This window comes from Coffea arabica, chromosome 5e (assembly GCF_036785885.1).
Source record: "Coffea arabica cultivar ET-39 chromosome 5e, Coffea Arabica ET-39 HiFi, whole genome shotgun sequence".
Classification (NCBI taxonomy): domain Eukaryota; kingdom Viridiplantae; phylum Streptophyta; class Magnoliopsida; order Gentianales; family Rubiaceae; genus Coffea; species Coffea arabica.
In genome coordinates this window covers 9,354,079-9,380,861 of record NC_092318.1, presented here as the reverse complement: position 1 = coordinate 9,380,861, position 26,783 = coordinate 9,354,079, and positions in this window count along the sequence as shown.

Here is a 26,783-nt window from a genome sequence, read left to right as displayed (position 1 = left end):
CCACGGCTCATGAACCTCTTCCATTATAGACAATTTCGTGGATCAAACTCAAGCCCTTCAACTCAAACTCAAAGCAACTAACGATATCAAAGATCGGACAGCATTTCCCCTCAAATTCTTCATTTCCATCCTACAATCAAAGACCAAATCTCATCCCAAATCAAATACACTTTCACATACAAAATCATCTCAAATCAATAGCCATTCCATAGGCTCAAATTCATACAAGTACAAAATCAAGCTAGGAACATGTGCAGAAATGAAGTTTGCATCAAGAAACAAAAGATAGCTTTGACGTTGTTTTGCGTAACGGACACAACTGAGGCTACGCTTATATTATACCGTTTTGAAGCTAAGACAGAGAGCTACAACTTTGAAGAAGACCACTTAGTCCAGTTCTCACCCTAACTAGGTCAAATTTACGAAAACAACTCCAGATTTTTTCAGTTTGAAGCTCACTGTGAAATTCAACTAGCAGTCCAGATTCATTCACTCATATCTCAGCACACACCACTCCAATTTAGGTAATTCCAAAGCCATTTGAAAGCTAAGACATATTCCAACATTTCTTATGAAGACCTTCAAGGCCAAATCATACATTTTCATGGTCAAATATCAACATCTTATAGGAAAATGGAAAACTGTTCGCAAACAGGTGTTTATGGTAGTCAAGGGTATTTCGGTCATTTCACATACTACAGTGCTCGGATTGAGCTGAAATTTTACAGAAAACTATAAAAAATCATTTCCTATAACCTTCATGTTTTAACCTAAGGTTGATTCGGCCTCCATCATGGCTAAAATGAACCGGGCAGAACAGGGTCAGTGGAAACCCTAAAACCGAAAATCCTCTAAAATATGGAAATTTCCACAATTAACCACAATAATCACATAGAGGCTCCAAATTACTTCATATAAGACTATCAATCCATAGCCAACCACAAGATACTATATAAAACAGAAAATTCCTCAATATATAGGAAATTTGCACAACTCAACCATAAGTCATGAAATAATCCACAAAGTAACATATTCAACCTCTATAAACCTCCAATTCCACATTATTAAGGACAAAAGAGAATTTACTTGACAACTTACCTTTGCAACTCCAAGAAACAAGATAGCTAGAGCTTGTTCTTCACAAATGACTCCACCAAAGGCCTTAAACTAGCTTATCAACTCACTTTTGTGGAGGAATTTGGAATTTAACCGGTAGGTTTGCAAGATTCAAGCAAGAAAGGAAGGAAAATTGAAGAAGCTTTCTCTCTTCTTTTTTCTCTAGTTGCTCGGCCAAGAAGCTTAGAAATGAAGATGGTTTTTAGTCAAAATTGTTTTAGTAAAGGTGAAGAAAGACTAGTCAAATGTCCACCATCCAATGAAAATGCAACATGTGGCTCTCTCAAGCTTATCTCATTTCTTTTATCTTCCAAAACTTTCTTAACTAACTAACCTCTAATTGTCTCCTAGCACCTTGTAAAATAATATCACTTAATACAAACTCCAACAAGTTGTCAAAAATATATCGCATTTACCGCACTAGCGGGTCCCACGTCCATAATACTCTTCAAACTTAATGTGGACTAACTTGTATCAAGGAAATGATTTGAAAACTATATTCCCTTATAAAAATGTATAGGAAATTAATATATTGAAGAAAGGTATAAAATTATAGACAAGGAAACAAAATAATGTCTAGAAAATATATAAAAATTTTAGGGTTCTCACACTCATTTCTTTCGGGGCGTCACAATAGTGCTACCACGCACTTAGAACACTTACCAAATAGCACTTAAACGTCCACAGAAGGATCGCCTGCATGTTTAGATTGCAACCCTGACAGACAAATACAACATATAAGTGAACCTTTAGTGTTCACCAAATCAATTCACTTAAACACGAAAACTTTGTTTTCAAATTAGTCAACTTTAGTGTCCTAGACACTTCAACCCATTCAGAATTTCAAATCGACAATTCAGGTAAAAACACAACTTTCCATTTGGGCAAAAGCAGTCCAAAAGTTTAGACAAGACTCTCCACTCCTACAAGTTTTCTAACAAGCAAATCATAGCAAAAGTCTATTTTTTCAATTTCTTACATTCGTAGTTTTTGTTCCAAAGTCATCTCACAAACAAGGATCAAAGTTTAATAAGGTTTCTTGAACTAAACCAACCAAAACTTCATGAAAACAAGGATCCAAAGTCAAATCAGTCCATAAAATTGTCAACCACTAAATTTTGGAGGAAATCTTACTTTCCTCCCCTTTAACTTCAAAATTTTGATCCAAAATCATTATACATACCAAAATCAATGTCAAATAGAACCTTTTGAGCTAAATTTCACCCAAAACAGTTTTTAAAATAGAAAATTAAAACTGGAGTTTTAACTTGCAAATTCGGCCAGCATAGGCCATTTTTTTTAGCTTTTGCTACTTTAAATTTTCCAACAAGATAACCCACATCACCACTTCATTTTCTTACAAATTTTCAACATATTTCAACCAACATACATAGAGTCAAGTAGCATCAATTTTCCTAAAAACTTTTTAGCACAACTGTACAAACAAGCCACAAATTCAAGGGAGATAAAGCTGAAAATTTGTCCATGATAATTGGCCAACTAAACAGAAATTTCAGCATATATATACTCCAATTTTCACCAACAATTCACCATAAATCATACTCAAATTGTGACAGCCCCACCTTCCCCTAAGGCATACCAAAGGGGTTAACGGACTGCCTGTCCAGCTCTCGCCAGGTCTACGGAATCAAATCACTTAAAACCCTACAACCGCGCACCGTAATCCAAAGAAAACAAGCAATTGGAGCCCACCAAGCCAAAATAAAACTTACCAAACCATACGGATACCAGAAGTGTTCATCCAGCCAAGTAAAAGTACCATCTGAACAAGTACACTTAATTTACATGGTTAATCTCTTTAATAAATACAAACACTGAAAGGTTTAAAAGTTTCACAAGCAATACAAGTTGGAATATTCGCGAGAGATCAAAGTACAATTAGGGTTTCAACTACAGAGGTGCTATACAAAAGAATAACTAGAGCTCGCTCTACTTCTTTCTTCAAACTCATGGTTCAAAAGTATTGTTCCCTGTAAGGAAAACAAAAATAACGGGATGGGGTGAGTTAGAAGCTCAATGAGGTACCAAAATTATAAACAGTAGAAATCATGAGAAATCACTTTTAAGGCACTTATTCACATCAAATACGAGAAATAAATGAACACCACAATATGAAGGATACAGGTGGCTCTCAGGAGCCAAATTCCCATTTGCTTCACCGAAACTTGATCGAAATAATAGTTGACACTCCGTCAACGTTAAAGAAGTAACCAATACCGTAGACTCCACTTTCTCCGATTCCTTTCACCTCACATACCCCTACCGGGCCCAAAATCCAATCAGTTCAGAAATAGTAATACTCGAGTATACCGGAATCAAGGGTTTCAATAGCCAAAGATCGCAAAACAGACTACCGTAGTTCGTTATCTAATCAACCAGGCCCTTGCCGGCCCGACTCGAGTAACTAGCCACAGGTGTTGAGTTCAGAGGTCATAGAAAAGTCGTTGGATACCAGCTTCCTAACGACATCAGAACAGATACAGATACAGATTCGCACCAAAATTTGGCATATGAACAGACAAGAGAATGAGTGTGATAAAGTATACCCTCACCTCAATCAAAATAAATAGATAGTTCAGTAGTTCATATCACAGATTGCATGTATAGAAACCGAGTTAAACAACAAGTGAGGGGAGTGGTACACTCACCAGTTCAAATAAGGATAACTTCAAAAGTTTCCTTCCCAAGTGTGGCTTTAATCATCGGCACCTCCTAGAACAATCAAGGCAAACACTTAAGACTCGACTCCAAGACCTAGTATGGAATTCGTAAGTGGGACTCGGTTACGAGCCATATGCCTAGTCAAAAGAACCATTAATGCAAAGCAAAGAGGTGACCTCGGAGTGAAAAGGTAACAATTAGTCTTAAAGGCATGAACAACCTCAAAACCCTACCTACAATGACTGACCAACTCCAAATGTGAAGTAGAAAATGAAAGGAAGATCAATACTAGGAAAATAGGATTTTCCAGTTTCACGCAACTTTATATGAAAAATCATATCTCAAGTTTTGTAAGTCCAAAATTAGTAAAAGTTATACCGTTGGAAAATACATTCAAAGGGATATAACTTTCTAGAAAACACCATTGTAAGACTCGGAACGCAAGTCAGTCAAATTCAAGTCGCAAGTCGCTGCTTTATCCAGTGGAAGACAGAACAGGTACGATATTTCAGTCAAATTTGAAAAATCACCATAAATTGGACAGACAGAAACAGGGTCTGAAATTTACATGGTTTATAGCCCTGTGAATCTAGTTTAAAACACAATAAACGGAACTCAATTCCGACATTTCTACATCAAGATATAGTAAATCTCCCGAGACTGCACAGAAGCTCCTGCAAACATTTGGACAGCACTTCCCCTTGTCTTTCTTTACTTTTCCAACCAAACCTCAACACCCAATCACAACTATCAAGCACCTTTAATTAGAGCCACAATACCCTTCAAAACAACCAAATGGTATCTCAACAAAGAAACCCTAGAAAAGCCCCAATTATAAACCCTAAAACCAAAAGACAGTTTTGACGTCATTTAGTGGAATGGACGCAACTGGAGCTACACTTATCAGATTGGGGCGCAATTTACACTGTTTCGAAGCTAAGAGAAAGGGTCACAATGTTGAAGAAGGTCACTCAGTCCAGTTTGCAATGTATCTAGGTCAAAGTTACCAAACAACTCCAGATTTTCCAATTCTAAGTTTACTGTGGCAGTCTTGATTCATTCAGTCATATCTCAGCATATACAACTCCAATTCAAGTGATTCCAAAGCCATCCAAAAGCTAAGAGTCCAGGTTATATTTCTTAAGAAGGCATTAAAAACCAAATCAGTAGTATTCCTGGTCAAAACCACCAATTACAGAAGCTGATTAACATGTTCGGGTAGAAGCAGGGCAGCAGGGGTATTTCGGCTTTTCACAGGCTACATTGCTCCGATTGGCCTGGAATTTTGCAGGCAACTATAAAATATCATTCCCTACAACTTTCATGTTTTGGGCTAAGGCCAATTCGGCCTCTAACGAGGTGGAACAGTGCCAGGCAGAATGGTGAAAATTGGAACCCTAACTTCTTAAATTTCCATTCAAAGCGGAAATTTTCCACAATTTACACACTAAGGCTTCATTCTAAGCCATTCCCAACCATCATACATGGCCACACAATATTAATCATATGAGGACAGAAAAATCATAAATAAATATAAAACTTCACCAATTTCTACCAAAAATCATGAAACAACACCCAAAATCATCACTTCATCTCACATAAGTCACTAATTGAACATTAACAAGATTAAAGGAAAGGTTTCTTGGTCACTTACCTTGCAAACCCAAGAAAAGAAGCAACTTGGTACCTTAGCCTTCCAAACCACTTCACTACCAACCTTAATCCCACTAAGAGAGAGGTTTTTATGGAGTAAAGCAAGATTCTAACGGTTGATTTGTGAGATTGAGCAAGAAATAGAAGGAAGAAATTGATAGCTTTTCTTTCTTTTGCTCTCCAATAAATTCGGCCAAGAGAGGGGAAAATAAGAGAATTTTTGGCCAATTTTTGGTATTTATTTGGTAAAGGTGATAAGATGGTCTTATGGTCAAAATGTAAGAATTAACCAACAAGTGACACTTGTCACTTCAATTAATACATGGTTATCCTTTTGTCTCTCCACTCTCATCCATATAACAACCTCTAATTATCTCTTAGCACCTGCTAAATTAATCCCGGTATACGAAACGTAACCTAATTGGCCCAATTTTATCGAACTTTCCGCACTAGCGGGTCCCACATTCGATATACACTCTTAAAACCTCATGAACTAATTTATACAAGAAAAATTATTTTAAAAACCCTATTTACTTATACCAATTATCCGAAAAAATTTTTCTAATAAAGAAAAGGTATAAAAGGCGTACAATTAAATAAAATAAAGCCTAGAAAATTAGAAAATTTACGGGTTCTCACACAAATCCTCAAGAGTTTCATCAATCATTAACCCTAGGATCTCAAGAGACAAGAATCCATCAAATTCTAGCAAAATAGATCAAGATCTAAGTATACCAAGATCAATAAAGCATTTAGGACCAAATTTTCATAAAACTTTCCAATCCATCATAGATTTTTCACAAATACCATAAATTTACCAAGATCTAGTCCAAAATTGCTTGAAAAGCAAAAGAATGAAGTATATTAGCCACTTACCTCTTCAAAGCTCCAAACTCTAGCAAAATTAACCCAAGAAGATGGTAAGATGCACTCCTAGGAGTCTTTTTCTCTGAAAATCTTCCAAAAGTTCAAGTAGATTAGTGAAAGGGAAGCTTGGATCTTCAACAATTTCAAGAAGAGTGAAGTTTCTCTCTCTCTCTCTCTCTCTCTTTCCCTCTCCCTCTCTCTAATTTTTGGCCAACAAGAGGAGAAAAGTGAAAGAATTTTGGTTGCTTTTGAGCTAATATGTGAGGACCCGAAAATTTTCTCATTTTATTTTATTTTACTGGCTTAATTAATTATTTACTCACCCGTTCTCTCTAAATATTTTATTCCAACCTTTTTAGACCCAATTATATGGAATTATGGCTTACATGTATTTTTAAAATGACTTGTTTCGAAAATTAATTTTTGAAAACTCGTTTAGTGAGAATAGTGAATATGCGTTTTCGAAACAGTAACCGATTTGAGAGTACAATCAGTTTGAAAAATTGGAAACTTGTACATTAGTCTTAAAATAGGTATTTTTATGTTTAAGTGCTCAAGTGATAGTTAGTTATACTATCGTAATAAGAATTCTTGGAGATTTCACTTTATCGCGCTTAAATCGGAAGTACGCGTTTTTACGCGCGCGATCAATTAAGGGACTTAAGGCCTTTATTTTTAAACTATTAAGAGTGAATAATAATAGTATGAATGGAAGTGCATTAAAGGTATAGTGCACTAGTGAAACAAATTCAAGAGAAAACAAGCACGAAACCCACGCGCGCGCCTAGTAAGAGTTGACTTTTCCACACCACCTAAAGCTACTATACCATTCTTTCTCCCCAAGTTTTAGCACACAAACAAAACCTTATTTCTCTCTCCTCACTCTATTATTTTCGGCTGGAACCTCCAAGGGGAGAAGGAAGAAAGCTCTCTTCTCCATTTCACATCAATCTTTGCTCCAAAACCTTCACAAATCATCACACAACTTCCACTTCACTTGGAGAGCAACTTAAGCTAGAAGAAGGACATCATCTCATGGTTTTTCTTGGAGTTTTTGGTGACCAAAATTTCTGGTTTTATCATCTAAAGAGGTAACAAACGATCAACCTCTTGAATCTTAGTTTATAGAAGTAGTATTGCACTTCTAAGCTTGTATTTCCATGTGGGTAGCTTTATTTATGTTGGATTTTGGTGTGTGGGCTCTATGAACTCCCACAATGACTTGAGAACTGATTTCATGAGTTTTGATGTTATTAATGTTGGTTTAGTGTTTAAATTAGTGGAAATAAGTTGTATTGGTGAAAGGAAACTCAAAGGAGGTGATGAGCAAAAATATTTTGAAACTGCCCCTGTCATTTTCGTGTGCTTTTGAGCACTTTTCAGTGGTTCAATTGACATGTTTATGATGTATATATATTATATAGGTTGTGTAGAAAGTTTCCACTAAAAATTACGTGATTTGGTTGGCCAAAGGTTGAATTTTCGAAAGCTCTTCAAAACTGGAAATTTTCCCGTCACTGCCCTGGCAGTGTTTTTCAAATGGCCATAACTTTTTACTCCGATGTCGAAATCGAGTGCCGTTTGTGACACGGGAAACTAGACATTACCATATTTCCAACGGTATAAAATGTACATTCTGATTCCATCTGAGAAGTCCGTACCAATCATTTGAACAAGACTGTCCTCTTTCGCTGGTTCACTAGAGTCCACATCTTGAGCTGGAACTTGATGCTCAAAGATGAGCTAGTTGTGGACAGATTTTAAAAATGATTTCTTCTGAGAAATTGTAATCTTATGAATGAAGTTTTTAATGCCACCAACTACGCTCAATTCCAAGTTGAATTGAGTGAGATATGGCCAAATTACAGACCTGGATTTTTGCTTGAAAATCCTCTTTTGGCTAGTTAAATGGCCTAGCTTGATTTGGGACTTGTTGTTTTGGAAACTTTGATGTCCAACATCTACCAAACTTTATATTAGATGTTCCTTGGACTTTGTTTCACAAATAAATCAGATTTGGGCTGGTTGCATTGGACAAAATGTTTAAAAAGGAAAGAAGAGCTAGAAGGCAGTTTTGCCTTGGGAAATTTCTTGAATTTTGATGGTTTAGTTAACTACCTTCCCGTGTGAATTTTCAAATGAAATTTGATAGAGGAGTAGGCCTCATATGGAGGTTTAATTGTACAAAATTTGGTGATATTCTAAGACCATTTTGATCTGGAAAACTTTTCCTTTTCTCTTAGCCGAATGACCAATCTTGACTTGGGACTTGTTATTTCGAAATTCTTGGTGTTAATCACTTAAGAAAATGTATTTTGAATGTTACTTAGACATTTTCTACACAAATGAACCATGTTTGAAAACATTTCATTAGCCAAATGATTTAGAAAAGGGAAATGGTAGCACAAGGCAGCTTTGCCGTGAAAATTTAGAAACTTTCGTGACTTTGTTAACCGACTTCCCGTACGTATTTTTCCATGAAATTCGATAGAGGAATAGCCCTTATATGGTAGTGTAATAATACCAAATTTGGTGCCATTCTGAGTCCGTTTCAATGCTTAACCAAAGTCCCAAAGTTTGTGATTTGAACCTGGAAATTGCCTAAAAGTTTCGATTTTTCAGCAACTTTGAGCTGCTATATCTTGGTGCTTAAAACTCCGATTCTTGTTCTACTTGTTATGTTTTAAACTTTGTTTGCAACTCTAATTGAGTTCCAAATTTCAGAGGCTGGTTCACATTGTGTGAATGTTTCTGAATTTCCAAACTTTGCCAAAAACCAACCCCGAAACTGTCTTGCAAGCCAAAACAACAAATTTGAGACAAATTTTGAATACCTTCCGTTTGGAATCATGGAAAAGTGTCTTCTAGAAACTATTAGTACTTTGGAAGTATTTTCCAATGGTACCAAGTTTTCCAATTTTGAACTCATAGAGAGTGAGATCTGATTTTTCAAAGTTTGCTTGCCGAATCTGAAATTTCCGAACTTAAAGGAAATTGAGGATTTCAAACTCTCCATTTTCCTCCGATATTGCTAGACCATTTTACACTTGATTTCAAAGGCGAAAATCAGATTTCTCTTGCATTTTTGAACACCACTTCCGAGCCTCGATTATGAATAATTAAGGCTCAACTCATGAATTCTCCTTAGAATGAACACTAGTACAACCTTCTCGATAATAAGGGATTTTAAGCAATAGTGTGTAATAGATAACTATTGTTTGCTCAGGTGCTCAAGGAGACCTTCAAGAGGATCTCGAGGGGAACACCTGAAGGATTGTATACACACTTACTCTTTTGTTGCAATAGGTGAGTGTTCCATATAGGAGTACGTAATTTGAATAAGTTTATGACATGCTTATTCCATGATCGTCAAGTGTTAAGTGCTACATGTTAAGTATTTATCACACTTATGCATATTTAAATAAGGTATACTTGAATTACTCGACATGAAATGCTTGAAGAGCATATTTACATGACTACTTGAATTATTCGACATGAAATGCTTGAAGAGCATATTTACATGACTACTTGAATTATTCGACATGAAATGCTTGAAGAGCATGTTTACGTGACTACTTGAATTATTCGACATAAAATCCTTGAAATGCATATACTTCAATTACGCGACATGAAATACTTGAATTGTATATTTACGTGAAGTGTTTAAATGATTAATTATGCTATGACTACATAAGTCAGCTGGAGTGAACCTCCTCGACTTTTAAGTGGTAAAAGTGAGAAACGGCCAATGGCGGCCTATTAAAATGACTAATGTCTACCAATTCATCGTGATTACTACCATTAACCGTCAACCGTTAACCGTTAACTGTCAACCGTTAACCGTTTACCGTAATTACTTACCCTTTTCCTATCTACTTGATTACCTGGTACTTGCTTACTTGATTACTATAAATTATATGTTCACATGAAATTATCAAATATTGCGTACATGTTTATGTGTTAATTGTTGCTCGTAATTGTTCATATGAAAATGTCCACCATTTTAAGGCGAGTGTGTACTTTATCTCACTCGACCTACCAAAAGGATAAATTTTTAGCGTTCGCCAAGTTATTTGATTACTTGTGCATGTTGTAAGCTCTAAGCTGAACTTGGGTCCTGCCCTTGGTTACTGACTTACTCGAGCCAGAACTGGGCTCGATCGGGTATGTTGGAACCCTGGGCCACCGTTTCGGTATACTCGAATATTATCACTGGAGGGATAAGGCGATGGCCAGACAGTACCGTGGGGACCGAAAGTCATAAGGTGGAGATGACCGACATAGTTTCAATGGAACACCGTATCCTTTAATGTGTGTTTATTTTACATAATGATAACCGTTCCATGCAAATGTGCTTACCTGTGATATGCTCAAATTACTCGTAGAATGATAATTGTCTCATGTTCATATGTCAACGTGCAACCCTGAACCATACATGCGATATGCTCAATTACTTGATTTATTAGAACTGCTAGAGTGTCTTGGAACTTCACTGGGCTGTGTAGCTCATCCCACGTTTTTGTTTTCTTTAACAGGGTTCAAGACCAAGAGTACTCGTGAATAGTACTAGATAGCTTTCTTTTGAAAATTTAAAGTTATATTACAACAGATGGTTGTAGTAAATATTCTTTTAGGTTGTATTAAGCTTGAGAGCTGATTAATTGTAAGTGTGAGTGTCGCGCCCCATTTTTTGGAAAATTGAAAAGAAGGTCGTTTTGAAATCATGATGTGTAATATGTGTGGAATATGTGAAGTTTGTGAATGTGAGAAATAAAAAGAAAAGGCCATGGGACTTTTAAATGCGATGGTTTGGCCAAAATAATAATCTAAAAAGGTTTTTAAACGAAAAAATGGGAGTTGCCACTTGGTATTGAGTTGGAGTGTACCAAATCACCCAAAAAGTAGTTTTTGAAAAAGTAAAGTAAAAACCTTTTTAGATGACTCATAGTCTACGAAAATCAAAGAAAACGAGTTCGGGGGTCACAGTTGAAGAGAGGGAAGGCAAAGACAATGTCTAAGGCACCCTCTCAACCTAACCTAAGCTAGTTGCATGATTTAGTCATGATTTTCCTAATTTCTAATAAAAAAATGTATCGTATTTGGATGTAACTAACATGGGTGCAATCCTAAATCTAATGATGAATCGAGTGGGACAAATATCTCTTAGAGGCTCGATTGGACTAAATCACATGAGTTGTGATAGCCAAGGATAAGCCCTCCAAGAGGTCGCGAATAATGCTAATGACGTAAGAATGAGTGAAATGAATGTATGCAATGTGAAAATATGAGTTTGTGTGAAGTGAAAAAAGTAATAAAAGACAATAGTGTGTAAGTAGGAGTGTGCAAACGGGTGTGAAAGGTGAGGTATGTAAGGCGATAGTGTGAAGTGTATGTGTGCTCAGTGGTAGTATATAAAGTGTAAGTGGTAGAGTGAAAATGTGCAAAATAAGAGTTGTGTGAAGTGAAAATGTGGAAAAGGGGATAGAATATGAAGTGAGAGTGCAAAGTGATAGTGGATAAATGAAATGCATGAACCCTAGAGAAATGCAAGCAAGATGGGTACAAGGAGACCCTAAATCGTGACTTTTGATTTGCCTTTTGGTTAGAAAAAGAATGAGCGTGCTAAGGCTATGTATAGCCAAACTTGTCCATCCCCCTTACCAAAAGAGTGACTCCCTAACCTAATCAAGCAAATGACCTTAATAACTAGAATGAAATGCAACCCTAAATGTGCAAGGGAAATGGAGTGAAGGGTCATGCAAAAATGTAAAACTAAAAAGGAAAACTGAATGAAGATGTATTGAGGGCATACGAGTATGTACTAGCGAGGGGCGGTCCTATTGGGTCTAGCATTGGACTAGCCCTTATTTCTACTTCCTCACTAGCATTGGACTAGTGAGAAATCTGACAAGGGAACCACAACTAGCATTGGACTAGTGTGGTATAGAGAATCTACATCCATCATATACATAATCAATAAACATAGTTAAAGCAGGTAGACATATGAGCATATAATTCACATAACACGTAAGCATGCATATCTAGATGCCAAAGCCCTAAGAAAGCGGTTAAACACATAACACATAGGCATGCATATCACACACAAAGTAAAATGAAGCTAATGAACCTCCTTCCATAAATCCCATAGCTGACTTCAAGCAAAACCCAATTAACACTAACTCTCAACACCCCTTGACAACTAAACATTTTGACTAACCAACCCGAAACAACAAACCATGGCAATCAAATGAATAGCCAAATGGGAAGCACATGCTGCGGCAGAAAAGAGAGAAACCAGCTTTCTAAGTTTTCTGATACAGCTTCCCTTTAGCATATAATCTCAAGGAAACATCAAAGCCTCCGCCTTATACAATAAAGCATCAAACTCATCCAAACAAATCAAAACTTAGAATAAAAGTATGCAATTCTGGAAAAACTTTTAGGCAGAATTTATGCAAAGTTATGAAGAATCCTCAATCCGTGAGACATTCACACCGAAGCTTTTGTAGTTTCGGATCAAAACATGCAACTTTATCATTAATTATTTAGACACCAGATTTAGCTAGCAACATAGATGACCAAAACCAGTCTTTGTGAGCTGTTGTAGGAAGAAAAAGAAAGCAGCAAAGCGTGAGGATGAAGTGCAGCTTTTTGGACAAAACCATTTATAGGAGGAAATGAAAAGGAAGCAACGGAAAACAATACAAGTATGCAACTGACAGAACCTAAATCTAGTCAAATTTAACATGCATTGCTCTTAACCAAAGCAAACAAACCCCAGAAAACACAAGATGCATGGCTCAAAACTTCCCCCCCCCCTTATTCATTTTTCTTCTCGGCTTTTGGACCTAAATATGCAGCCTGGCTCGAAGATTTTTCAGACAAAAATCATAGTTTGAAGCCAAACAACAAGACACATCACTTCAACATCCAAACAAGCAACAAAAGACAATCATTTTTCTGAAGTTTTCGTGCAAATGTTGCGAGAAAAACTACTGCAACAGAAAAGAAAGCTTGCTGCAATTTTCTCATTCCAACCGAGACACACTGACATGAAACAAATCAAACCAAAACAAACACAAGTGCAATGACCTCAGGACCATGTTGTTAACATCAACCAAATGCCATTGTTTATCCCACGGCAATCAAACAGGGAGCTAAACATGAAATGCAGCAAGGTAATGGATACTGATTCATCCACCCCCCAACCAAAATGTGGCAATAGTGAAGAGGATATAAACATGTATTTGACCCCTAGCTCAGAACTTTCGAGACATCATTTCAAAGCCTAACCAAGACGGCAAACAAGATTTTAAGCATGAAATGGAAGGGAAACCAGCAAGAAAACAGCAGTGAAGCACTATCGCACGTAAACAGCTTGAAGGAAACATAGTCAGGCCTGCCCACAGTTATATGCCATTCTTTTTGGATTTGCTCGTTCAAACATACAAGAATAAACCATAAACATCAAACGAAAGCTCTATGGATTCATCGTATAACCCCATAAAAAAAAAACAAATCTCTATCCTCCAAATGCAGGCCAAACTCGCGCATCAACCGTAAAACGAAGGAGCAGAAATCAATGGGGGAACTAACGGAGCTTCAACAAGAATTAAGGAAACTTAATCAAGAAACACACAACGAAAAATCTAGCTTAACCCACACCCATGGATTAAAGCCCTTCCTCCTTCCCTTAAACCCAACCAGATTCACAAAGAGAAAGCATAAATCTTCTATGCGTGGATTCCAAATAAGGTTTTGCAGCACATTATCCATATCTAATGACCTTCACAGTATCTCCTAGGTCTTATCATTTCTTAATCAAACCAGATGCATCATACCCAGTAAACTCATTGAACTGGAATGAATGCAAAGAAACAGATTAAGAGTTACCTGAGGATGAATCTTAGTTGAGATGAAAACCAGAAGGATGATCAGAGGCTGCCTCCGAATCCAGTTTCCTTCTTGCTTCTCTGACTTTCTTGTTCAGTCGTTGTTTTCCATTCCCCTCCAGAGCCTTTCTCCTTCTCCTTTGTCCAGTTTTCTTTCTCTCCCTTTCACGGCCGCAACTGTTAGCTCCTTCGTTGCTGTTTTCTTTTTTTTTCTCCGCCTCCACTCTCTCTCGGTTTCTCCCTTGTAGCTCTCTCTCTTCTCGGTGTTTCCCTCTCTTTCTGACCCTAGCCGCCCCAAAGCTCTCCCTTGATCTCTTGGTTTTTCCTCACTCAACCAGCCGTCATTCCCCTCCTCGTCTCCTTTGCTGGTTTTTCTTTTTTCCGTCACACACACACTCCCTCTCGTTTTTCCTTCAAAGCTATCCCAACTATCCCTTCAAACTCCAGCCATCCTCCCTTAGTTTTCCAGATTTTTCAAGCCCTTTCCCTTCTAACTCCCTCGGTCTCTCTATTTTTTGCTTTGTCCTCCCTTGCTCACTTAGCCCCCAAATAGATCCTCTCCCACGCTGTTCCCTTTCTTTTCCTTTTATATCATCATCAATCTCTCTTACCCCTCATCTGGATGGTCACAAACCACCCCAGCTCAATGTCTCTTCCTTGGCCATCCGATGGCTATTGTTTCCAGAAGGTTTTTTTTTTTTTTTACAATAACTTAATAAAAATAAAAATAAAAATAACATTTTAACTAAAATCAAATAAAATGAGAAAAAACCAGGAATAAAAGATAAAACGCTAAAGAATTTTTCTGATTGATGATTTTCTTTTTTTCTGATAAATTCTATGCAAAAATGACTTAAAAATAAAAATAAGAGACTAAAAATAAATAAAAACTAACATGACAAATAAAAATAAAAATAAATAGTAAATAAAACTACACTAAAAATTTGGTGTCTACAGTTTGCCCCTCATTGTCTGAGTTTTGGAAAAACTTGAGACAAAGAAGTAGACACTAAATACCTACCTGGTTATTCGGCTGCAAATTACTCGAGCGAATGACGCTTTTGAAATGATGACTGGCCTCTTTAACAAAATTTTAAATGGGACTGACCCAAACGAGAAATTTCAAACAAGACTGACCCGAACAAGAAATTTAAAATGGGACTGACCTCAACAAAAAAATTTTAAACGGGACTGACCCGAACAAGAAATTTAAAAGGGGACTGACCCCAACAGGAAATTTAAATCGGGACTGACCCGAATAAGGAATTTAAATGGGACTGACCCGAACAGAAACTTTTAAATCATGGGACTGACCCGAACTAAATTTTGACATGAACAAAATTTAAATCATGGGACTGACCTGAACAAAATTTAAAATCATGGGACTGACTCGAACAAAATTTAAAATCATGAACCGAACAAAATTTAAAATCATGGGATTGACCCGAACAAAATTTAAAATTATGGGACTGACCCGAACAAAATTTAAATCATGGGACTGACCCGAACAAAATTTAAATCATGGAACTAACCCGAACAAAATTTAAAATCATGGGACTGACCCGAGCAAACTTTTAAATCATGGGACTGACCCGAACAAAATTTAAAATCATGGGACTGACCCGAACGAAAATTTAAACATGGGACTGGCCCAAACGAGAATTTGAACATGGGACATCTTAGTATACTTACCTGAAAATAACCCAAAATTTTGCCCCAGTAGAGGTTGAGTTTTTGCAATCTGAGTCCATAGTTGATTCTGCATTGCCATGTTGTTGTATCTTTTGATCAAATTTGCTTGCAACATTTTTGATCCGTTTTTGTTCTTGGAGAAACTCTTTTCGACACCGATTCCAGTGCGAGGTGTGATTGCTTTCATCTGTGCATGCAATTTTTCTGCAAAAGAGAAAAAAACAAAGAAATTGCCACCATCATTTGATCCGTTTTCCATTGAAAATCGTGTAAACATGAGTTTTTTTTCCTCCTTTTTCTTTTCCTTCTTCGCCAACTTTCGCTGCGGCATCTGATTGAGTTGGATTTCTCACTCCAAAACTTTTCCAATTTTCAAACTGACCAGGTATGTGTTTTGCCATATTGTGAAGTCTGTGTAGCTGGCTTTGCTGAATTTCAACCGTTTCCAAAAGATGACTGAATCCAAGCATGCTCTTGAAATAAATCATGGGGATTGTTATTCACTAAAATTCAATGATTAAAAAAAATGAGGCATGCAAGATAATTTCAAATGTCATGCAGGAATGAAAATGCACAAGAATGCGAACACAACCATCTGTGCTTAAAGCCTACAAAATGCCATGAATACAAGCCATTTTGAAAAAAAAAAATGAGCTTCCTAAGAATGTATTTGCAAAAGAATATTTTTTACAAAATGACACAGCTTTTGGCCAACAGATGTTATATTCGAATCTCCGGATATTTTTGTTCTGGAATTCAACATTGGCAGAAGTATTACAAAACAAAGAGAAATTCAAATGAACTAAGTCACCAGCTGTTCCTCCTCGTGCATGCTTACTGCAAAACCTACCTTGCCGCCCTTTCGGGTTTTCACCAAAATTGCCCCCACCCCTTTTGTTTTGTTTTGTTTTTCTTTTCTTTTTTCTTCTTTTTCTCTTTTTTCTTTCTTTTTTTTGTTTTTGTTTTTGTTGTTTTTTTTTGAGGTGCCCTTTTGGGTTTTCACCTAAAGAACGATGGAAAAACTCGGCCATGATCGACTCAAGAATACGAGTTGAAGATTGCTGGTATCAGTAAACTACACTTCCATTATAAGTTTAGGTGAAGGCATTATGGACATCACTTGCCAGTTGATTAGCGAAATCCCTAATAGAAATACAGCAAGTGACGAAAGTCAGGACTTTTGGGCTTTTGTAATGAGGTCAGGTGGGGTGCTTTGAAAAAGGTTGAGGCTTGAAAGCAAATTTAATGAAAGGTGTGAAATTGCCTGAGATTGCATAATTTTGAAATTATCTCCAATTTTTGAACGAAACCGAGGAAATTTGCCCCAGTTTGATTGAATTTTTCTTTCTTTGCATTTTCTTTATTGCATTTTTCTCACTTTTGCATTTTTTCTCAAAAACTAAATTTGCCCCAGTGTGGGGTTCTTTCTTTTTTTTTTCCTCTCTTTCAAAATAAATTTGCCCCATTGTGGGGTTTTCCTTTTCTTTTTGATCATCTCTTTTCAAAATAAATTTGCCCCAGTGTGGGGTTTGCAACTCTCAGGAGCTGCCAAACGAAAATTATTGTTCTGATAGCTCAAAGGGGATGACTAGGGATGAAATGTTTTGATTGGAAAGGAAGATGCCTGACTTTTGTCTCGTCCCTTGCGTGACTTCCTAAAAGAAATTTGCATAATCAAATGAAGAACTTCTTACACATATCTGAGTTGATAGGTTGAGCGAATGTCTGTCCATCGATTTCTGCCAAAATGAGTGCTCCGCCAGGTAATACCTTTTGAACAATGAATGGCCCTTGCCAATTTGGAGCAAATTTGCCTTTGGCCTCATCCTGCACTGGCAAAATTCGTTTAAGTACTTTGTCGTCTTCTTCAAAAGATCGCCGGTGGACTTTTTGGGTCATGTGTTTTTGGTAGTTTCGGCCGTGACAAAGCATTCAGACACTTTTTATCAATCAGAGCCAATTGTTCATGACGTTGCCTTGATCAATCAGCTTCCTCCAACTTGGCTTCCATTAGAATATGCAATGAAGGGACTTCAATCTCGGCAGGCAACATAGTTTCCCTTTTCCTGCTTTTCATTCAAATATCTACTGATCTTTATTTCTTTGACTTCAGTCTTGGTGCCATTGTTAACATTCTCTATCTCTTCTCGATTCGGTTTGGATTTCTCTTCATATTGTTCGAGATCTTTTGAAAAAAGAACCAGATACTTCCTCATTATCACTCTCGTTTTGAATTTCGGATTCCATAATCTCAAAGTCGTGAGTGATATTGAGATTGCCATCATCGGATTCCCGAACAATGATATCCAAATGTCAAATAATTTTATTTTTGGCCATTTGAAAGAGTTTAGAGCGAAATTAAAACCAATAAACAATTAATATGAGCAAAATGGTATCAAACAAAATAATGAAAAGATGTGACTATGCCTGCTATTGAAAGATTTAAAAAAACAACATAGGAACTTGATAGTGTGAAAATTGTTTTAGCCAAAACTTGATTGAACATGATAAAACTATTTACACAAAAGCAAATAGTGACGATTTTCATGAATTTTAACAAATCAATCCCCAGATTTATCGAAATTCCCTTCGAGAGGGACGATACTTGGTAATCCAATTGTGCAAAGCTCCTTCAAGATTTTCAAAATTCTTCATTGGAGGTGGATTCCTCAAAGGTGTCCCTGTGTTCAGGAAAAAGATTTGTACTTATGCTCGGCCCTTGTTTACCTTTTTTCTTAGCACTATTTCCCCTGCCTCGATCATATCCTGGATTTTGTGCTTAAGGGTTTTACAATCGACGGTTAAGTGACCAAGTGCTCCCGAATGATAGGCATAAGTGAACTGTGGATTGTATCCGGCAAGCATGCCATAAGGGTAAGTTGGAGGGGGAATCACACCTATTTTACCGACAGCCTTTAGCTGCTCATACAATCGGTCCAAAGGCCTGCCTAGGTTGGTGAAGGTTCGGGTACGGCTTTGATTGTAAGTTTCAATAGGTTGGGGATAGTTATAGGTGGGTCTGTTTGGTGGAGGAAATCTCTGGTTGTAAGGACGCCGAGGACGAGTTTGTTGAAAATTTGGTTGAGATATTTGAAAAGGAACTGTAGGCGGGTTGGCATAATTTGGGCGAGGTCGGGGGTAAGTGATATTGGTGTTATAGACAGGGTGGGGCTTTGGATAGTAGGGATAAGGTGGTGAATATGTTGGTTTGTGTTGAAATCTGGGTCTTGGTGTAGGGCTTTGATCCCAGATAAAGGCAGCTTCCCCCATCTTTCTTTTTGAATTGCGGCCTTTTCGCACTGCTCACTTGTCCTTGCAAAGCATCCAACTGTGATTTGAGGGCGGAGACATTAATGATCTTTCCAGCTCTTACGAAGTCATCGTACTCTTCAAGCTTATTGACAATAGCGGCAAATGAGCATCCAGTCATGCGGAAAATTTCTTCAAAGTACGGCGGATCATGTGCCTTAATGAAAGTGCGGATAATTTTGTCCTCAGTCATTGGTGGCTCGACTTTTGCAGCTATTTTCCTCCATCTTTTAGCATAGGTTTTGTGGTCCTCAAAGGGTTTTCTCTTTGTTCCTTCCAACGTGGTTCGTGTCGGAGCCAGCTCACAGTTGTACTCATACTGCCTCACGAAAGCATTAGACAAGTCAAGTCAGGTCTTCACTTCTTCAGGTTTTAAGTTGGAATACCAATCGAGTGCATTCCCTTCCAGACTCTTCTGGAATAGCCTTAGAGGCAGATTCTCATCATCCACAGGTCTTCCTAACCTGTTAACAAATAGCCGGAGGTGTGTCCTAGGATTACCTGTCCCATCATACTTGTTAAATTTAGGGGTTTTGAACCCTCAGGCAATTGCACATTTGGAAAGAGACAAAGCTCATCGTAGTCCAGCACTCCTTGCTTGTTTAAACCCTGACTTTTTCTCATAAATTCATCGAAACGGTCTAGACGCTTGAGCAACTTTATATCAACAGGAGCAGAAGATTCTTCTATTTCTAGTTTAGCTTGGACGGCATGGTCTGGTAGTAAGGGCTTTGCAGCGGTGGGATAAAAAGTATACTGCTCAGGAAGTACATTCGAAGTGACTTGGGGTGGTGGAATTTGCGTGTGAGTAGAAAGAAATGAAGGATTAGGGGGTAGGTGTATGGCAAATTTGTGGTGGTATAGGTGAAAGTTTCTTCGGGTGGAATAGAGAATGATGGAGTAAAGATAATTTGAGTCGGAGGTATGACAAATGGTTCTTGCTCAGATTGTCTAATGGGTACGGGCTCGGGTTGAACTCTGCTGCTGATAAGCTCATCAATCAATTTCCTTTGGGCCGCCATCTTGGTAGCCATCTCACCAAACTTAGTAAGCATCTCGGTTAGTTGAACCCCTAAACTCGTAGTCTCAGGTTGAGCTGTAGTAGCAGACCTATCCGATGGTTTTGGTTGTGAACTCATGTTTACACGACTCCTCTGGGTTTGACTACGGGATCGTGTTATGATAGGGTTTCGACGAGAAGCTATGTTTAAATATTACCTGAAAATTTTGAAAGGAATCGCCTTTAGATTTAGCCCTTGCTTAGCTTTTCCAACAAAAATACAAAGAAAAAGAAAAAGACAAGAGTTAGTAAACATCCAAAAAATTAGGATGCATGTCCTATGGGGGAACCTTTTTTGTGCCAAGGGTAGACCTAGCATGAAAATGCAATCCTCTAGGGTAGGCACCATTCAATACCTGATGTATCCGATCAACTGATTGAGATTTGATTAGAAAGTAATTTGAAAATTTTGGACCAATTGAACAGCGAGAGATCTCCAACAAAATGAGGACAAATTTGAATGAATGAATGGTTCTGGTCGGCACAAGAATTCGTACAAATCGATTTAACTTTGACGAGTTTGTCATTGGAGAAATTTGAAATTTCTTAACATGGATCGAAACCCTAATCTATCCAAGTCGAATGAATGCATTTTGATGATTTCCTCAATATAATTAGCCATTTTAATTCTAAAATTTGGCACCGAAAATCCTAAATCGTCAAATGGATCGGATGAAACCGATAAATTATTGAAAATTGACTGGGTCACCCTAAAATTGGGTAAATCGGTCAAATGAAATTGATAATTTATTCAAAATTGACTAGATCACCCTAAAAAAGGGTAAACTGGTCAAACGAATTGAACAAAACTGATAATTTATTCAAAATTGATCGGATTGACCTAAAAATAAGTAAATTGATCCAATGAATGAAATGGAGTTAATGATTTATTCAAAAATGATTAGATTGTCCTAAAATTGAATTGACAAAATGGATTGGATGAAATTGATGGTTTATTCAAAATCGATAAGATTGCCCTAAGAATGGGTAAACTAATCAAATGAATTGAATGAAATTGGTGATTTATTCAAAATCGATTAGATTGCCCAAAAATGAGTAAACTAGTTAAATGAATTCAAAATCGACTAGGTTGCCCTAAAAATGAACAAATTAATAAAATGGACTGGATGAAATTGATGAATAAAATGGTCCAATGGATTGAAGGGAATTGACAGCTTATTTAAAAATCAATCTATCCACTGGTAGTTTCAAAATTTTATTGCGATGAATTAGTCTATGAGCCTTCTAAAATCAAATTTTGGCCTCAATTTATTTATTGTCTCAATAGTGAGGAATTATTTGTGAATTTCTTCAAATTAATGTCCTTTACGCAAGGGATTTTTATCAATTTTGATAAAATGGCCAAAAAGTGATTATTAGACGCTCATATTCCAAAGATCGCTCTATGAAAATGATCAGATCCTATCTTACCTTGTGCACTACCCCTTTGGATGGTACTAAATGTAAACGTGCAAGTCTCCTTGGATTAAGTATCCGAGACACGAAATGGCTTATTCCTAACACTGGATCCCCTAAATGGCATTTCCTTTCTAGGGTTTATGCATGATGCCATTTTATCAAAGCGCGTAAATATGCAGTACACAAATGAAACGTGACCTAAAGGGAACCCCTTTTGTATGCCAGGGTGAGCCTAAAATGAAATGTATTCATGCTGCAAATGCGAAGCATTGAATTTAAACGTGTCACATCAAATAAGGTAGGTTCCTAGAGAGTACCATGCCAGGACTCTTATTTTCTAGGGCTTATGAATGCAATGGAGACAAAACCAAGAAAAGTTAGTTCAATCAGATAAATACACATAACACATTTGTAGCAAAGCAATACAAAAAGATAAAGCAATAAAAGGAAAAGAGGGGTTGGATCCCTCCCCTCGTGCATAGTGTCCCTAATAGGGTAAGGCAGACTCTACCCTAGGTAAACTATTATGGATGCATGAGGTTTGGTTTACTAATGCATCTAGACTCGATAAGGCTTCGGCTCTCAAGCCTTCAGACCTAAAGACGAAGGGTCATCACTCCCAGGACCTTCAGTCGGTGGCTCGAGTGATCCCTTAGGCATCGCTATGGACGCAGTGCACACCATCCGCCTGCCTAAGAAAATAGATCCTAATCTTATAGGGAGATGTGGGATAGCGCCCACGATAAAGAAAAAAATATGGTAAATAACACTATGCATGCACGTATGAGGTGCTTTTCTTCTTTTTGAGGGGAGGGATCAAGAACCAATACGAGGTTCTAGGGTAATATCCCCACCCAAATGCAATGCAAAGCGCGGGATAAACATAAATAGACCATCCATCCATCAAAATCAATCGTACGCAAAGGGTGAGGGGGTGAGTTGATACGCGCGAAATGCAAAAATCCTAGAAAAGAAAAAACTGCAACCCTAAACATCCAAATGCGATACATGAAAAGGGTAGAAAAGAAAAAGAATAACTAAATCAAGTGCTCGGACCCACTTAGGAAGTCCCCAGTAGAGTCGCCAACTGTCGCACCCCATTTTTTGGAAAATTGAAAAGAAGGTCGTTTTGAAATCATGATGTGTAATATGTGTGGAATATGTGAAGTGTGTGAATGTGAGAAATAAAAAGAAAAGGCCATGGAACTTTTAAATGCGACGGTTTGGCCAAAATAATAATCTAAAAAGGTTTTTAAACTGAAAAACAGGAGTCGCCACTTGGTATTGAATTGGGGTGTACCAAGTCACCCAAAAAGTAGTTTTTGAAAAAGTAAAGTAAGAACCTTTTTAGATGACTCATAGTCTACGAAAATCAAAGAAAACGAGTTCGGGGGTCACAGTTGAAGAGAGGGAAGGAAAGACAATGTCTAAGGCACCCTCTCAACCTATCCTAAACTAGTTGTATGATTTAGTCATGATTTTCCTAATTCTTAATAAAAAATGTATTGTATTTGGATGTAACTAACATGGGTGCAATCCTAAATCTAATGATGAATCGAGTGGGACAAATATCTCTTAGAGGCTCGATTGGACTAAATCACATGAGTTGTGATAGCCAAGGATAAGCCCTCCAAGAGGTCACGAATAATGCTAATGACGTAAGAATGAGTGAAATGAATGTATGCAATGTAAAAACATGAGTTTGTGTGAAGTGAAAAAAGTAATAAAAGACAATAGTGTATAAGTAGGAGTGTGCAAATGGGTGTGAAAGGTGAGGTATGTAAGGCGATAGTGTGAAGTGTATGTGTGCTCAGTGGTAGTATATAAAGTGCAAGTGGTAGAGTGAAAATGTGCAAAATAAGAGTTGTGTGAAGTGAAAATGTGGAAAAATTGATAGAATATGAAGTGAGAGTGCAAAGTGATAGTGGATAAATGAAATGCATGAACCCTAGAGGAATGCAAGCAAGATGGGTACGGGGAGACCCTAAATCGTGACTTTTGATTTGCCTTTTGGTTAGAAAAAGAATGAGCATGCTAAGGCTATGTATAGCCAAACTCGTCCATCCCCCTTACCAAAAGAGTGACTCCCTAACCTAATCAAGCAAATGACCTTAATAACTAGAATGAAATGCAACCCTAAATGTGCAAGGGAAAGGGAGTGAAGGGTCATGCAAAAATGTAAAACTAAAAAGGAAAACTGAATGAAGATGTATTGAGGGCAACCGAGTATGTACTAGCTAGGGGCGGCCCTATTGGATCTAGCATTGGACTAGCCCTTATTTCTACTTCCTCACTAGCATTGGACTAGTGAGAAATCGGACAAGGGAACCACAACTAGCATTGGACTAGTGTGTTATCGAGAATCTATATCTATCATATACATAATCAATAAACATAATTAAAGCAGGTAGGCCTGTGAGCATGTAATTCACATAACACGTAAGCATGCATATCTAGCTGCCAAAGCCCTAAGAAAGCGGTTAAACACATAGCACATAGGCATGCAAATCACACACAAAGTAAAATGAAGCTAATGAACCCCTAACTATTACACTTGGGGAGGCCCTACTACAATCTAAGGGGAAAAGAATAAAATAAAATAAAATAAAATAATTAAATCACTAACTATTACAACTTTGGCATTCAAGTGCCTTTCAAATGATCAAAATTAAAAATAAATATACAAAACTAAAACAAATAAAGTGGATAAATAAATAAATAAATAAAATGACAACATTCAAAAGGCATGCAATTAAGCACATAAATCACATAAGATGCACATAGGGGCAAATAAAGTAAAATAAGGGATAGAAATTACCTCCCTTGCAATGGTAATCAAATAAAAAGAAAGATTAGCTGCAAAAACAATAAAAAGGCCAAGGCACCAATTAAATAGTAAAATATAAACAAAATCACCAAATCCCTCCCAATTGCAATTTAAATGGAATCAAATAATGCATAATTTCCAAGAAAGTAAAATTATTGATCAAATTTCTAAAATAGGAAAACTATCAAGGACCCAATTGCAAATATTAACCAATCACTCAAGCCCAATTAACACATTTTAGGAACTCAAAGGTCCTCAAGTAATGACAAGGTCAAATAATGGTTCAAATTGCAATATTCTAGGACCTAATTGCAAGAAATCAGAACCTAATTGGGCCTTCATAGAACGAGGAGAAACATATGAGGTTGATTTGCAATTTTTAGAAGTTATTTTTGCATGCAAATGCCATGCAACAACTACGAAATAAGCAAATAGGCTTCTGCAATCAGAACCTTCAGCAGCTAACGGAACCTCCTTCCATAAATCCCATAGCTGACTTCAAGCAAAACCCAATGAACACTAACTCTCAACACCCCTTGACAACTAAACATTTTGACTAACCAACCCCATCATAAACAACAAACCATGGCAATCAAATGAATAGCCAAATGGGAAGCACATGCTGCGGCATTAAAGAGAGAAACCAGCTTTCTAAGTTTTCTGATACAGCTTCCCTTTAGCATATAATCTCAAGCAGACATCAAAGCCGCCGCCTTAAACAATAAAGCATCAAACTCATCCAAACAAATCAAAACTTAGAATAAAAGTATGCAATTCTGGAAAAACTTTCAGGCAGAATTTATGCAAAGTTATGAAGAATCCTCAATCCGTGAGACATTCACACCGAAGCTTTTGTAGTTTCGGATCAAAACATGCAACTTTATCATTAATTATTTAGACACCAGATTTAGCTAGCAACATAGATGACCAAAACCAGTCTTTGTGAGCTGTTGTAGGAAGAAAAAGAAAGCAGCAAAGCGTGAGGATGAAGTGCAGCTTTTTGGACAAAACCACGTATAGGAGGAATGAAATGGGAGCAACGGAAAACAATACAAGATGCAACTGACATAACCTAAATCTAGTCAAATTTAACATGCATTGCTCTTAACCAAAGCAAACAAACCCCAAAAAACACAAGATGCATGGCTCAAAACTTCCTCCCCCCCTTATTCATTTTTCTTCTCGGCTTTTGGACCTAAATATGCAGCCTGGCTCGAAGATTTTTCAGACAAAAATCATAGTTTGAAGCCAAACAACAAGACACATCACTTCAACATCCAAACAAGCAACAAAAGACAATCATTTTTCTGAAGTTTTCGTGCAAATGTTGCGAGAAAAACTACTGCAACAGAAAAGAAAGCTTGCTGCAATTTTCTCATTCCAACCGAGACTCACTGGCATGAAACAAATCAAACCAAAACAAACACAAGTGCAATGACCTCAGGACCATGTTGTTAACATCAACCAAATGCCATTGTTTACCCCACGGCAATCAAACAGGGAGCTAAACATGAAATGCAGCAAGGTAATGGATACTGATTCATCCAACCCCAACCAAAATGCGGCAATAGTGAAGGGGATATAAACATCTATTTGACCCCTAGCTCAGAACTTTCGAGACATCATTTCAAAGCCTAACCAAGACGACAAACAAGATTTTAAACATGAAATGGAAGGGAAACCAGCAAGAAAACAGCAGTGAAGCACTATCACACGTAAACAGCTAGAAGGAAACATAGTCAGGCCTGCCCACAGTTATATGCCATTCTTTCTGGATTTGCTCGTTCAAACATACAAGAATCAACCATAAACATCAAACGAAAGCTTCATGGATTCATCGTATAACCCCATAAAAAAAACAAATCTCTATCCTCCAAATGCAGGCCAAACTCGTGCATCAACCTAAAACGAAGGAGCAGAAATCAATGGGGGAACTAACGGAACTTCAACAAGAATTAAGGAAACTTAATCAAGAAACACACAACAAAAAATCTAGCTTAACCCACGCCCATGGATTAAAGCCCTTCCTCCTTCCCTTAAACCCAACCAGATTCACAAAGAGAAAGCATAAATCTTCTATGCGTGGATTCCAAATAAGGTTTTGCCGCACATTATCCATATCTAATGACCTTCACAATATCTCCTAGGTCTTATCATTTCTTAATCAAACCAGATGCATCATACCCAGTAAACTCATTGAACTGGAATGAATGCAAAGAAACAGATTAAGAGTTACCTGATGATGAATCTTAGTTGAGATGAAAAC